Genomic DNA, 14,124 nt, shown 5'->3' with positions numbered 1-14,124 from the left:
TCCAGTAGTCATGTATGGATGTGAGAGTTGGACTATAAAGAAAGCTGAGTGTTGAAGATTTGATGCTTTGAACTGTGGTGTTGCAGGAGACTCTTGAGAGTCCCTTGAACTGCAAAGAGATCTACCAGTCAATTGTAAAGGAAAACAGTCTGGAATAGTCATAGGAAGGACTGACGCTGAAGCTGAAACTCCAAAACTTTGGCCACCTGATGTGAAGAACTGACTCATTGGAAAAGAGCCTGATGCTGGGAAAGATTGAAGGAGGGAAAAGAAAGGGACAACAGAGGAGGAGATGGTTGGACGGCATCACCAACTCAATGGCCACAAGTTTGAGCAAGCTCCAGGTGTTGGTGATGGACAGGGAGGCCTGGCGTGCTGCAGTCTATGGGGTCTCAAAGAGTCAGACATGACTTAGTGACTGAACTGAGCTGAACTGAGTGGCCTAGTGGTTTTCCCTACTTACTTCACTCTAACTCTGAATTTTGCAATAAAGAGTTCATGATCTGAGCCACAGTCAGGTCCTGTTCTTGTTTTTGCTGCCTGTATAGAGCTTCTGCATCTTTGACTGCAAAGAATATAATCAATCTGAGTTCGATATTGACCATTTGATGATGTGTAGTGTTGTTTCTTGTGAAGTTGAAAGAGGGTGTTTGCAATGACTAGTGAGTTTCCTTGGCAAAACTCTGTTAACCTTTGCCCTGCTTCATTTTGTTTTCCAAGGTCGTATTTGCCTGTTACTCCAGGTGTTTCTTGACTTCTTACTTTTGCATTCCAGTCCCCTATAATGAAAAGGACATCTTTTGGGGGTGTTAGTTCCAGAAGGTCTTGTAGGTCTTCATAGAACCGTTCAACTTCAGCTTCTTCAGCATTACTGGTCGGTGCATAGACTTGGATTACTGTGATAATGAATGGTTTGCCTTGGAAACGATCAGAGATCATTCGTCATTTTTGAGACTGAATCCAAGTACTGCATTTTAGACTCGTTTGTTGAATTTGATGGCTACTCCATTTCTTCTAAGGGATTCTTAACCACAATAGAGATACAATGGTCATCTGAGTTAACTTCATCCATGCCAGTCCATTTTAGTTCGCTGATTCCTAAAATACCAGTGTTCACTCTTGCCATCTCCTGTTTGACCACTTCCAATTTACTTGATTCATGGATCTAACATTCCAGATACTTATACAATATTGTTCTTTATAGCATCAAATTGTACTTTCACCACCAGACACATCCACAACCGGGTGTTGTTTCAGTTTTGGCTCAACCTCTTCATTCCTTCTGGAGCTATTTCTCCTCCCTTCTCCAGTAGAATATTGGGCACCTAGTGACCTGGGGAGTTCATCTTTAGTGTCATATATTTTGTCTTTTCATACTGTTCATGTGGTTCTCAAGGCAATAATGCTGAAGTGATTTTCCATTCCCTTTTCCAGTGGACAACGTTTTGTAAGAACTCTCCACCATTATCCATCCGTCTTGGGTACCCTACACAGCATGGCTCATAGTTTCATTGAGTTAGACAAGGCTGTGATCCACATGATCAGTGTGGTTAGTTTTCTGTTATTGTGGTTTTTATTCTGTCTCCCTCTGATTGATGAGGATAAGAGGCTTGTGGATGCTTCCTGACAGAAGGGACTGGCTGTAGGGGAAACTGGGTCTTGTTCTAGTGGACAAGACCAGGTTAAGTAAATCTTTAATCAATTTTCTGCGGATGGGTGGGACTGTGTTCCCTCCCTATATTTTGGCCTGAGGCCAAACTATGGTAGTGGTAATGGAGGTAATGTTGACCTCCTTCAGAAGGACTTATGCCAGTACGCCTTGGCTCCCAGAACTGTTGTAGTCAGTGACCCTGACCTCGAGACAGGCCACTATCGACCTACGCCACACTGGATTAACCTGTTTGTTATGGGCTGAATTTTGACCCTCCACAATTCAAATGCTAAAACCTAACTCCTAATCCTTTAGAATGTGACTGCGCTTGCATACATGCACAGTGTCAAACTCTTTGCTATCCTATGGCCTGTAGTCTGCCAGGCTAGTCTGTCCATGGAATTTTCCAGGCACGTATACTGGAGCAGGTTGCCATTTCCTACTCCAGGGGATCATCCAGATCCAGGGATTGAATCCACATCTCTTGAGTCTCCTGCATTGACAGGTGTGTTCTTTACCACTGTGCCACCTGGGAACCCTTTGTTTGTATAGAAACCTTTCAAAGAGGTGACAAAGTTAAAATGAGCCCTGATGGTGGTGACCTTATAACAAGAAAAAACTGGAGACACCAAGGACGCATGTACACAAAGGAAAGTTCGTGTGAGGATACGGCAAGAAGGCAGCCATCTGCATGCAGGGAGAGAGGCCTCAGAGGAAACCCACCATGCTGACACCTTGACCTAGGACTTCTAGTCTCTAGCACTGTGACAAGATATGTATCTCTTGTAAAAGCCACAAAGTCTACAGTATTTTTTTTTTAATGCCAGTCCTATAAAATTAATGCATTAGCTTGTTCTCGTGGTGTTTAGTGATTTAGTTACTGAGTTATGTCCAACTCTTTGCAACTCCATGGACTATAGCCCACCAGGTTCCTCTGTCCATGTAATTCTCCAAACAAGAATACTCGAGTGGGTTGCCATTTCCTTCTCCAGGGGATCTTCCTGATCCAAAGATCAAACCCAGGTCTCCTGAATTGCAGGCAGCCTCCTGCATTTCAGGCAGATTCTTTACCAACTGAGCCACCAGGGAAGAGCTTACCCTGAGTGATGCAGAAATTGGTACTTAAATGTCAGATGATAGCATGACAACAGCAATAATAAAATGTGGTGACTGTATTTAATCTGCTAAATTAGTGTATGCTACAGAATGTGAAAGAATTAGCTTATCATAATTCAAATCACTATGTTTAAACACTGTTTTTCAAGGTATCGTGTGTTATGATTATGGTAACTATTATTAAACTTACTATATATCTAGATATATTTTTACTTCTATTTTTATATCTTGTTCCTGTGTTTCTAATCTATATCAAATATTGCTTTGCTTGATTTGCATATATATGATTTCATTGGTGATTTTTCAAGTTAAAAAAATAATGTAACCCACTTTGTTTCAAATAACCAGAATATATTTTGTATCTGCAAAACCAAAGTAATATAAGATACTATGTGGATTTTTTTTTTTTCTTTTCTTTTGGCTGTGCCACACAGCTTGTAGGATGTTAGCTCCTGGACCAGGGATCAAACCTGGGCCCGTGACAAAGAAAGTTCAGAGTCCTAACTACTGGACTGCCAGGAAATTCCCCCACAGTATTTTTATTTTGATAACCCTGCAATAAAAAATGGCAAGAAATGCCTGTTAGTATCTAGAAAAAGAGACCTTGAAATTGTTTTTCTTTGTTTCCCTAAACAGGATAAAATATGCAAGACAGCTTAATTGTACTCATAAATATACTTTATTAAGAAAAAATAATCTGCATTTTGTTTTTAATTTATTCATTTCTTTTTGTTTGTTTTTGCTTTGCTCTGGTGTATGAACCCAGAAGCCAGTGCTATAAAGTCCCAGCAGTCAACTCACACACAAATGTTAAGGGCACTAGACAACCTCTGACTGTATTATGTTTTCCCCAACTCAGTACATTGGATCACTCTTCATAGTGAAATGCATTTACATGGAATAAATGTATCTTCCATTTCATATTAAAGAAAGCCAATTACATTATTTTGCCCGGGGAATCTATTCTTAAAAGAACAATTTTGCCTTTTAGCCCCTTCCCATTGATGAACAGGATTCCTCTTATTTATGATACTAACATGAAAAGCAAGGCCTTCTGCAGAAGAAAGAAAGACAAGTGCCTCAGCATAACATTTCAGAAGTGGTATGACCCTGGGCTGACATTGCAGATGGCTTTCCAAGGTTTCTCCAGCTGTAAAGGCTAGAGCAAAGCAAGTGCCAATCTCACTGTCTGTTCAAGAGCCACGGAGTGCTCCAATGTTTGGTTTTAGCAACACACATTCTTGACTCTCAATGTTCAGAAAACTAAGATCATGGCATCTGGTCCCATCACTTCACGGGAAATAGATGGGGAAACAGTGGAAACAGTGTCAGACTTTATTTTGGGGGGCTCCAAAATCACTGCTGATGGTGATTGCAGCCATGAAATTAAAAGACGTTTACTCCTTGGAAGGAAGGTTATGGCCAACCTAGATAGCATATTTAAAAGCAGAGACATTACTTTGCCAACAAAAGTCCCTCTAGTCAAGGCTGTGGTTTTTCCAGTGGTCATGTATGGATGTGAGAGTTGGACGGTGAAGAAAGCTGAGCGCCGAAGAATTGATGCTTTTGAACTGTGGTGTTGGAGAAGACTCTTGACAGTCCCTTGGACTGCAAGGAGATCCAATCAATCCATTCTGAAGGAGATCAGTCCTGGGTGTTCATTGGGAGGACTGATGTTGAAGCTGAAACTCCAATACTTTGGCTACCTCATGCGAAGAGTTGACTCATTGGAAAAAACCCTGATGCTGGGAAGGATTGGGGGCGGGAGGAGAAGGGGGCGACAGAGGATGAGAAGGTTGGATGGCATCGCTGACTCAATGGACATGAGTTTGGGTAAACTCTGGGAGTTGGTGATGGACAGGGAGGCCTGGCATGCTGCATTTCATGGGGTCACAAAGAGTCGGACACGACTGAGTGACTGAACTGAACTGATTCTTGACTCTTGGTCTTCTGCATTACTGAGGTCCTCAACAACAGCTCAGGTTTTCCAGTAATAGTAGAAGCAATGTAATAACTTGCTTTACAGTTCTCACATCACAGCTAAGATTGCACTGGTGTTGCACATTTAGAAGGTATGAACAACACCCATTGTGTGATTTCTGTTCTTTGTCTGAACCTTTTAGAGATGAACATAGTTTCAGGGCAGAAATAGAAATACAAACATAGAGAACTGACATGTGTACAGAGTGGAAGAAGGGGAGGGTGGGATAAATTGGGAGGTTAGGGTTGACAGATATACACTACCATGTGTGAAACAGATAGCTAGTGGGAATCAGTTTGATAGCACCAAGCTCAGCTCGGTGCTCTGTGATGACCTAGAAGGGTGGGATGTGGAATGGGTGGGGGAAGATTTTAGAGGGAAGGAATATCTGTGTACATACAGCTGATTCACTTCATTGTACAGTAGAAACTAACACCTGGAACTAACACATTGAAAAGGAATTATCCTCCAATTTAAAAAAAAATGAATCTTTAAGGTAAGTAAAGGTTAGAGGATTCTGCCTCCCCTGAGAAATCCCATAATCTCCAAATTTCAAAGACTTTTCACGAAAACGACAGGCAATATTATTCTGGTCAGAGATGTACTTTTCTAAGTGAACAGTGAAAGCCCCTCAGAATCAGGGGTTCAAACTCGGGAATAAGTGACCTGAGTATACAATCCCTGGGTTTCTGCCTCTGACCAGGTTTCATGGTGTGATGCTCTGACTGAAGTGGAGGGTCACAGCTCTGTGGGGGTTCTTGTTGTTCTTGTCAAAGCTCACTCATGTGGGTCGTCTTCTGTGTTGACTACTCAGAGATCTCCCCACATTGGCCTTCCATTCCTCCACAGTCCTAACTAGTGACACGGAGCTCAGTACCTCGGTATTTCAGGTGAGTCAGTGTAGCATCCATAGCTAAACCATAGACTCCTTGAGAGTAGAGACCAGGTGCCATCCTTCCTGTGTCTATCACAGTTCCTGTAACTCCAGTGGCAGATGAAGATGAAAGTGATGATGATGACTGCCCAGAATTTCACGGACATGAAGGCTACATACAGTTCATAGGGTCACAAAGTCAGACGTGACTGAGTGACTAGCACACTTTCATGTCCCCTTTATGTGTCCATTTTATCATATTTCTCAGAAAAATCAGGCAAAATTCTACAAGAACAAAAAATGCATTTAAAATGTATCTGTAAAGAAAGTGGTTTATTGTGCAAGTTAAACCAAAAAATATGTGAGGAAAAATAAGTTAAAGGTTTTAAAGTTCATTAGTTATGCTACTCAATATTAATTTTATCATTCAGGTTATTTGGAAGTCAATGATTTATGGACTATGACTCATCAAAGTAATAATAATCATTCAAATTTGATTTGAAATTTGGTAAATCGATTAATGTGCAAAATATTTCCCTTGAAAGCAGTCAAACTGTTACAAATTGTACTATTTGTCTTCAACTTTCAATTCTGTATAATGAGAACTATAGATAAAAATCTAGTTTTAAATTTTAAATATTCTAAACTAAAGAGAAAATTCTGGCTTCACATCTCCCTACACACTACTCTGTTCAATATCCCATGGCAAAATTTGTCCTTGCAGCAAAAAGGAAGATGGATTATGTGTCTCATTAACTTTTATGTAAAATTTTTCTTTGTTCTCTTGGTTGCTCCCTGTCTAAATTGGAAGGGAAATAGCTAAAAAACTTTTATGAGTTTAATTGCCTAGATTTACACATCTACTACTTGTTATTAAAAAGTGAATATTATGTGTATCCATGATAAATAGTAAGTATTCTTTGTCATTTATTGTATTCATTTTAGAGCAGTGCCAATGTCATTAACATGAATAAACGAAAAGAAACAAAGAAAGGAAAAGACAAGGGTCGAGGAGATCATTACCGCTCACCATGGACTCAAAATTAGCTTCCACACTAAAATATACATGATGACTTCTGAAATAGACATAAACTTTTAAAATATATAGGATTATGCTATAATAATCAAGTATTTCTGAAACCTCTAAACATATTCAAGAACAAATATTGCTAAAACCAAACAAACTTTTATTTTGCTTATTTTATACATTTCATACCTTACTATCTCTTTGAAGAACAGGTCAGCATTTCATTTACAAATCATAAAGCTTATTAATACCTAAAAAAAATGAACAAGCTAAAAAATAAGACAATTTATTTTAAAATAACAACAAGTTTTTCTCTAGTAAGTAATTCCCAATGTCTTAGACAGTAGGAAAGTATTAAATATGCCTCCCAGACCTTTTTCCTTGAGTCCTATTAGGGTCTGCCTTAATAGCTAAACTAAAGCAGAATCAAATATACTTTTCCTAGTATCTAGCATTTTGGTTGTTCAGAGAACCAAGATTTATCTTGGGGAGAAGGGTGATACACTGGGGAGAATATTAACCATCCAATAGAATTGCCAAAGAAAACATACGTACACAAAGAACAAAGGAAAAAAAAAACGTAAGTTTCAACACGAGTATATATCAGAGACCTGAGATTGATATAGAGACAGAAATAAATATAGATAAATAGATATGATATAGATATATTATTAATGCTCATTTCATTTTACATGGCATTTTAATAGTACTCATTTGTTGAATTAATTCATTAGGCACCCAGGACTTTTTTTTTTCCAAAATATACATTCTCTCTGTTTTTTCTAAATCTAGTAAAATTCCCATGTGGTAACATATTAAATATTCTTGCTTTAAAATTTGTCATTACTAATAGTCACTATTAACTTCATGAGTTCAAAAAAATAAATAATATAACGTCAGAAAACAACTGACTCAGAGTCAAAACATTATAAAGCTTCCACCTAGGAGTTTTGCTCCTCATTTTCTTGTCAACATAAAAGGAAAAGTTAAAACCTTGCTAAATGTTCATGGGACAATAAAGAAAGAGTTCTATGCATGTGGTTATTTATATGATTGCAAAAATGGAAATTTATGCTAAATAATCAAGTACAATAATACTGAAAATGTCCCAATATTTCTCTAATATCAACTCACTGATTTTCAAAAATTAAAAAGAAAAAATCTTGGGGAAATTGTTGCATCTCACATAAGAGAGGATAGATTGAAAGAGGGTTGAGGCAGGTATTCATTTTCTCCTCTGACCTATTGTCTTAACTTTCAGAAGCAGCCTTGAGGAATATAGGACAGATTAAAAGACATAAAACAATAATAAACCAGTTTTATAGTTGTTAACAAATACATATATATATTATATATAAACATTCAAATACTAAATTAAGTAAGCCAGTACCCATTAAATTAGAAAGTTAACTATATGCCAGGAGTTCAAGCTAACTGATTTTAGATTTCAGCAAGTCATATACTTCAAAAGTCATAGAAATATACGTCAAAAGAAATAAGTCAAAGAGACAAATTTGAACATAAGTCAAAGAGACAAATTTGAACACAAATCAAATTATAGGCATGGGATTCAGACAACAAAAGTCCAACAAAGACATGACCAGTGTTACGAAGAAAGGAACATGAAAAATATGAGGGAAAAAGAAAATTCTTTTAAAGATTTAATAGAAAAAACACCCCAGATAAAGGTAGATAATCTGTGAAATAAAAAGTCACATGGCAATGAGGAGAATTTTACCATATCTAAGACATAAAGTATCTAAACTTACTAAAATTTAAGAAGAAAGACTTCGCCAAACAGATTAAAAGGATGTGCATCTCAGCCAATGGGGGACAAAATGAAAGCAGCTTGGCCTCAGGTATTGCCTAAGCACTGCCAGGATTTATGAAATAATAGGACAATAGCTCCAACTAGGAACAATTTCCCGCCTTGGGCAACATCTGAGAATATGTTTGATTTTCACAGCTGGGGGTGGGTGCTACTGGTATCCAGTGGGTAGAGGGAGGCCAGGAGTGCCACAAAATGTCTTAAAATGCACAGGACAGCCCCCAACAGAAATGCATTCTCCAAAGCAAAATGTCAATAGGGCTGAGTATGAGAAATCCTACAAGAAAGTGTTGCCAAAACTCAGCTTCTATTTACCAGTGTTGACTAGAAACATAGAGACAGAGTTTTGGGTGAAGGAGAAATAAGTAGCTTTTATGGCTTTGCCAGGCAAATGGGGCCACAGCAGGCTAATGCCCTCAAGACTGTGTGGCCCACTCTGGAGCAGGTAGTGAGGAGTCTGAAGTGTTCAAGGAGCAGGCGTGGTCAGCTTCTGCATAGTTCTTGGATTGGCTGGCATCAAGGTGCTGTTTCAAGCATCATCAACCTTCTGATTCCAACCAGTCTAGGGTCTATGTTATTGTGGTCAGCAGTTTTCATCTAGAGGGGGTTTGCTTCCTGTAAAAACAATTAGGAACGTGTGTCCGGCCTTTATCTGTCTTTCAGGGAACTGTGAGTTCAGTAAATCTGCTATGTGGTGGGTTCACAGTCTAAATTGTAAGGAGGGCCCCAACTCTGCTTCTACAATTCATACTTCCCAATCATATTGACTCTGGAGTCAGCCCTTTACTTCAAAAGATAAGGAAAAGGAGACTTGTTAATGCTTTGTGAAAAACCCTGATGCTGGGAAAGATCAAGGGCAGGAGATGAAGGGAGAAACAAAGGATGAGATTTATGGATAGCATCACCATCTCAATGGACATGAGTTTGAGCAAACTCCAGGAGATGGTGAAGGACAGGGAAGCCTGGTATTCTGTAGTCCAGGATTCTTGCCTGGAAAATCCCATGGACAGAAGAGCCTGGGGTTGCAAAGAGTCGGACATGATTGAGCGACTAACACTTTGACGTTGACTCCCTAAACATTAACCCAAGAGGAATGCAAGGAAGAGAAGTTAGTTGCAGCTGATGAAGAACTGAAACAACCCAAAGCATGCATTGAGGAGCTTTGTCTTCGAGGATGTTAGCGAACATGACGCTACTCTTTTGTGAAGATAACCATGCCTTCCTTTCTTCCAGCTGTGCTGGATGACAAAGTGCGGGATCTTGTGTTCAGTGCAGTTTGTTCATCAGTTTGATGGGCTTCCTTGCGGTCGTCACACAGCTGCCTTTACACCCCTTGCATGAAACTCAGGGTCTGCTATTTATTTCTCTTTTGGGTCTTTGAGAAGGGATGCTCTTGCAATATTGGGGGGTATGGCAACGTTTCCGAGTGGGTTGATAGTATCTGGACTTGGTATCTCTGTTCTACCTATTTACTCTGTGTCAGATAATTTACATTTGTAGCAGGATGATTTATCAAGTTATTAATGCTTCCCCTAGTCTTGCCAGGCTCTATTCTCAGACGCATAAAAGTGTAGCTCTGCTTTCCTCCCCCCTCTAGGAAGTTCTGGGTTTGTGTTCTCAAGGATTATGAATGGTTTTGTATTTGCCAGCCTAAATTTAACTTACTAGGCAGCAGTTACACAATTCTATCCAGTTTCTTGTGTGGGATGATATAGAGAAGAAAGAGGGATTGGGGTTGGGGAATAGATTGAAAAGGGTCTAGCCCAAGGGTAGCAGTGCTGTCAGGGACTGGACAAGCAGGATGTTATGATGGGTTTTATAAGTGACACTCCACTGTGTGAAGGCAAAGGGACTTCTGGTTTGGCCAGTGTATTCACCAAGAGCTACATCAAGTGTTAAAGTCTAAATACCTGCAGCCTTAGAGGCCACGGCTATACATAGAATAGCGACTCTGGAGTCATTTGCTCTTAAATGCACCATTCAGGCTTGGTCAAAGAGCATCCTACAAGCAACAGTAAGGGACAGAATATCAAAGGCCTTTTCCTAGGTTTTTGTTTTTCTTTAACAGTGTATATCCCGCTAAATAGGGAAATGAGCTCCTATGATGATTAAAAGCCTCAGACAGGAAATAATCTCTTCTCCCATTTCTCTCTCTGTCTCTCCCTGTCTTTGACTTTCCAGACTGGGACCTGGGTTCATCCTCTTCCCAGCAGTTCTCACGCTGTGGTGTAACTTTTGCCCTGATGTTCTACATTTTCCTAGAAAACGGACTGTGTCTGTTCTCTTACCGATCTATTTCTAGCAACCTCAGCTGGGCTACCCCCGAGATTCCACTGGCCTCTGGGGAAACCAATGAGCCCAGGCTGGAAGCCCCGCCTGGCGCTCCGCGGGGCGGGGCCACTTAGGGGCGGGGCCTAGCAAGGTGGGACCTGAGCATCGCCCACTGGGATTCCTGAGGGAAATGTGGGTTCTCAAGGAAAAAGGGTGTTCATTGGAAGGACTGATGTTGAAGCTGAAACTCCAATACTTTGGCCACTGACCCCAGGTCCACGTGCTGCCCAGATGCACGGTTTCCCACTGACTGACTGCTGGGGCTTCGGGGCCATGCCTGCCCCAGGGGTGCTCGGGGTAGCTGGGATGCTGCAAGGCTCCAGGAGCATCTCTAGTCAGTGGCTGAGGGGCCATGGAAAGGGGCAGGCGTGGGGCCCACATGGGCGTGGGGGGAACTCTGAAGCCTCTGCCTCGGTGATTCCCAGAACTAAACGCGAACGTGTTCAAGGTGTAGAGCCTGGCCAGTGCGCTGCCCTTGTCTCTTCTCCTGCGCTGGCTTCTCATGTGACTTCTGTGGCTAAGGCGTTATCCTAATGTGTAGTTAGTCATTTTAGTGTCTGCTCTTTCATGAATCTTCAAATCCGTTCATCCTGTTGCTTTCTCAGCAGTCCCAGCCTCTCTCTATGTTCCACAGGGACTCCAAACCTGCGAGCCTCACAGCACAGCTCTCTGCCACCAGCTTGCTTTTGCTCCTAGATTCGCAATGTCAGTAGCGCTCAGTCCAAGAAGACACATAAAAGCCATCCTTTTGCTCTTCCTCTTTATGGTTCTCTAGACTAGACAGTCTCCAATCTGATCTATTTTACCTTCTAAAGTTTTCCAAATCAATGTCTAATTTCAATTTGCCCTCCCACAACGGAGGTTCAGACGTTCCTCAACTCTCCCTGAAACTGTGCAGTGGCCCCCTGCCTAACTCATGTATGACTCTGATTTTGCACTTCTTGAATCTTTCTCTTCACCACCACCAGGTCAGCCTACCTAAAATAGAAGTGACAGGGTCTCTCCCTTCCACTTTTCAGGTTCTATACTGCCAACCAAATAAAGCTCCTGTTTCCTCAGCTAGTGCACAAGGCCTTCCCCTAGGTCATTTCCCTCCCTCTCACTCCCTTTCTCTGTCTCTGTTTCTTTAGCTTTCTCCTAGAATTTCTTTCTGCTGTGTATTATTATTTTTTGCTCCAAAGAAAATAAATGCTTGCTGTTTGTTACTCCTAAAGCTCCTCTGGTCAGTGCCTCTGTGTCTTTGCTCATAATGCTTCCTCTGTCTGAAATGCTCTTTCCACTTTTTTTTTCATACTTTTATAAATATTTTTTAACTCTTTATACACTCAGGTAAGGTGTTAGTTCCTTCAAGAAATCTGCCCTGGAGTTCTAGGATGCTTGAATCTGTCTCTCCTAATGAGTAAGAGCATTAAACCCTTGGTAGAATGATTATAAAACCCATCACTCCACAGCACAGGTGAATACCCATTGTGGTTGGAGAAGGGGAAGAATGCCCCACCCTCACAGAGGCAAGGGACCTAGCCTGAGCCCAAGTAACTGGATGTTCCTGGAGAAGAGGAAGGGATGCTGAGAAAGCTCTGCCCTCCAGCCACAGGTACACAGGGCCAGTACAGACCTGAGGCTAGATAAGGACAATAGAAAATCCGCAGCATCACCAGACTAGCAATACTGAGAAGCAAGAGGAGTCTATCAGTAGTGGAGAGACAGATCCTCTTTGAGATGCAGCTGCATAGGGAAGGCCTGAAGTTTTTCTTTTTGCTCCGCTTACTGGATGAAATTTCACAGCCATGTCTTTGAGTTCACTGATCCTTTCTCCCATTTCATCTAGTCTGCTATTGGATTTTTCAATTCAGCTATTTTATTCTTCAGCCCTATGATTTATGTTTGGTACTTTCTTATCATTTTTATCTGTTGGTTGAAATTTTTGCCTTGTTCAGGCATTGTTGTTCTGACTTTGCTGAACCTCTTCGTGACCATAATATTTAACTCTCTGCTAGGTAAATCACTGATCTCTGTTTCTTTAAGGTCTGTTTCTGAGTTTTGTCAGTTCTTTTCTTTAAAATACATGCCTTTATTTTATTTCTTTGAGTCCCATTTTGAATTGTGTGCCTTAGATAAAAGAGCCATCTCTCCTAGCCTTGATAGACTGTTTCATGTAGGAGGTAAGGTGAGCCTTATACTGTAGTCCAGCTGAACTCTTGGCTGTTTCTTAAAACTCTGTGATTTCCAGGCTGTCGTTTTTGGTCTTAATGGCTTCCAGTAGTTCAGCATGTGCCAAAAATTGTTTCAGTGTGGATATTTTCTTGCTTGTCCAAGATTTCCTCAGTTGGTTCTATAGGCTTTCCTCAGCTGGTTTCTGGAATTGCTTCATGTGTAGTTACAGACATGGCATGTCCTTGGTAGGAGTTGCATTCAGGAGCCTTCTATCTTGCCATCTTGGACTTGTAATTTCCTCCTTCAAAATTCTTTACAGTTTAAGGACCTGTATTTGTTGTTCACTGTCTGGCTTTTCTCACTTAACGTAATGCCTGTATGATCCAGCAGTTCCACTTCTGGATATATATCCACAAGAAATGAAAACAGAATCTTAAAAAGATAGCTGGATTCCCATGTGTATTCTGTCATTATTTGCAGTAGCCAAGATATGAAACAAACAGTCACTGGATAAAAGGATCAAGTATATATATATATATATATATATATATATATATATATATATATGTTATGGAACATTACTCAGCCATAAGGAAAAAGGGACATCCTGTTATTTGCAACAGTATGGTTTCATCTTGAAGGCATTATGCTAAGCAGTTATTTAATAAGTGCATCTAGTCCCTTTATGGGTATCCTATAATACCTACATTTATCTTTTTATAACTTTTATGTTTTTTAAGTGGAGGTTATGTATTGTATATTGTTTTAGACCCTGAAAGTGGTAACAATGAAAGAAATCTCTTTAAATGTAATAAAACAAGCATACAATAATAACAAAATAAAATAAGCTATTGGGGCAAATTATTTGTAGAAACAAGAGAAGAATAACTAGAATATTGATAAGAGCATGTGCATTCCATCCATGGGGGTTCCCAGGTGGCACAGTAGTAAAGAATCCGTCTGCCAATGCAGGAGGTACCAGAGATGTGGGTTTGGTCAGAAAAATCCACTGGATTAGGAAATGGCAATCTGCTCCAATTTTTCTGCCTGGAAAAGTCCATGGACAGAGTAGTCTGGCAGGCTACAGTCCATGGGGTCACAAAGACCCCATGTCTGGCATGACAGAGTGACTGACCACATTCCATTCATATTCTGCAGCCTT

Source organism: Giraffa tippelskirchi, chromosome 11 (genome assembly GCF_054371585.1).
Source record: "Giraffa tippelskirchi isolate mGirTip1 chromosome 11, T2T-mGirTip1v1.2.pri, whole genome shotgun sequence".
Taxonomy (NCBI): Eukaryota; Metazoa; Chordata; class Mammalia; order Artiodactyla; family Giraffidae; genus Giraffa; species Giraffa tippelskirchi.
The sequence above is the reverse complement of the archived record's forward strand: the minus strand, read 5'-3'. Positions refer to the sequence as shown.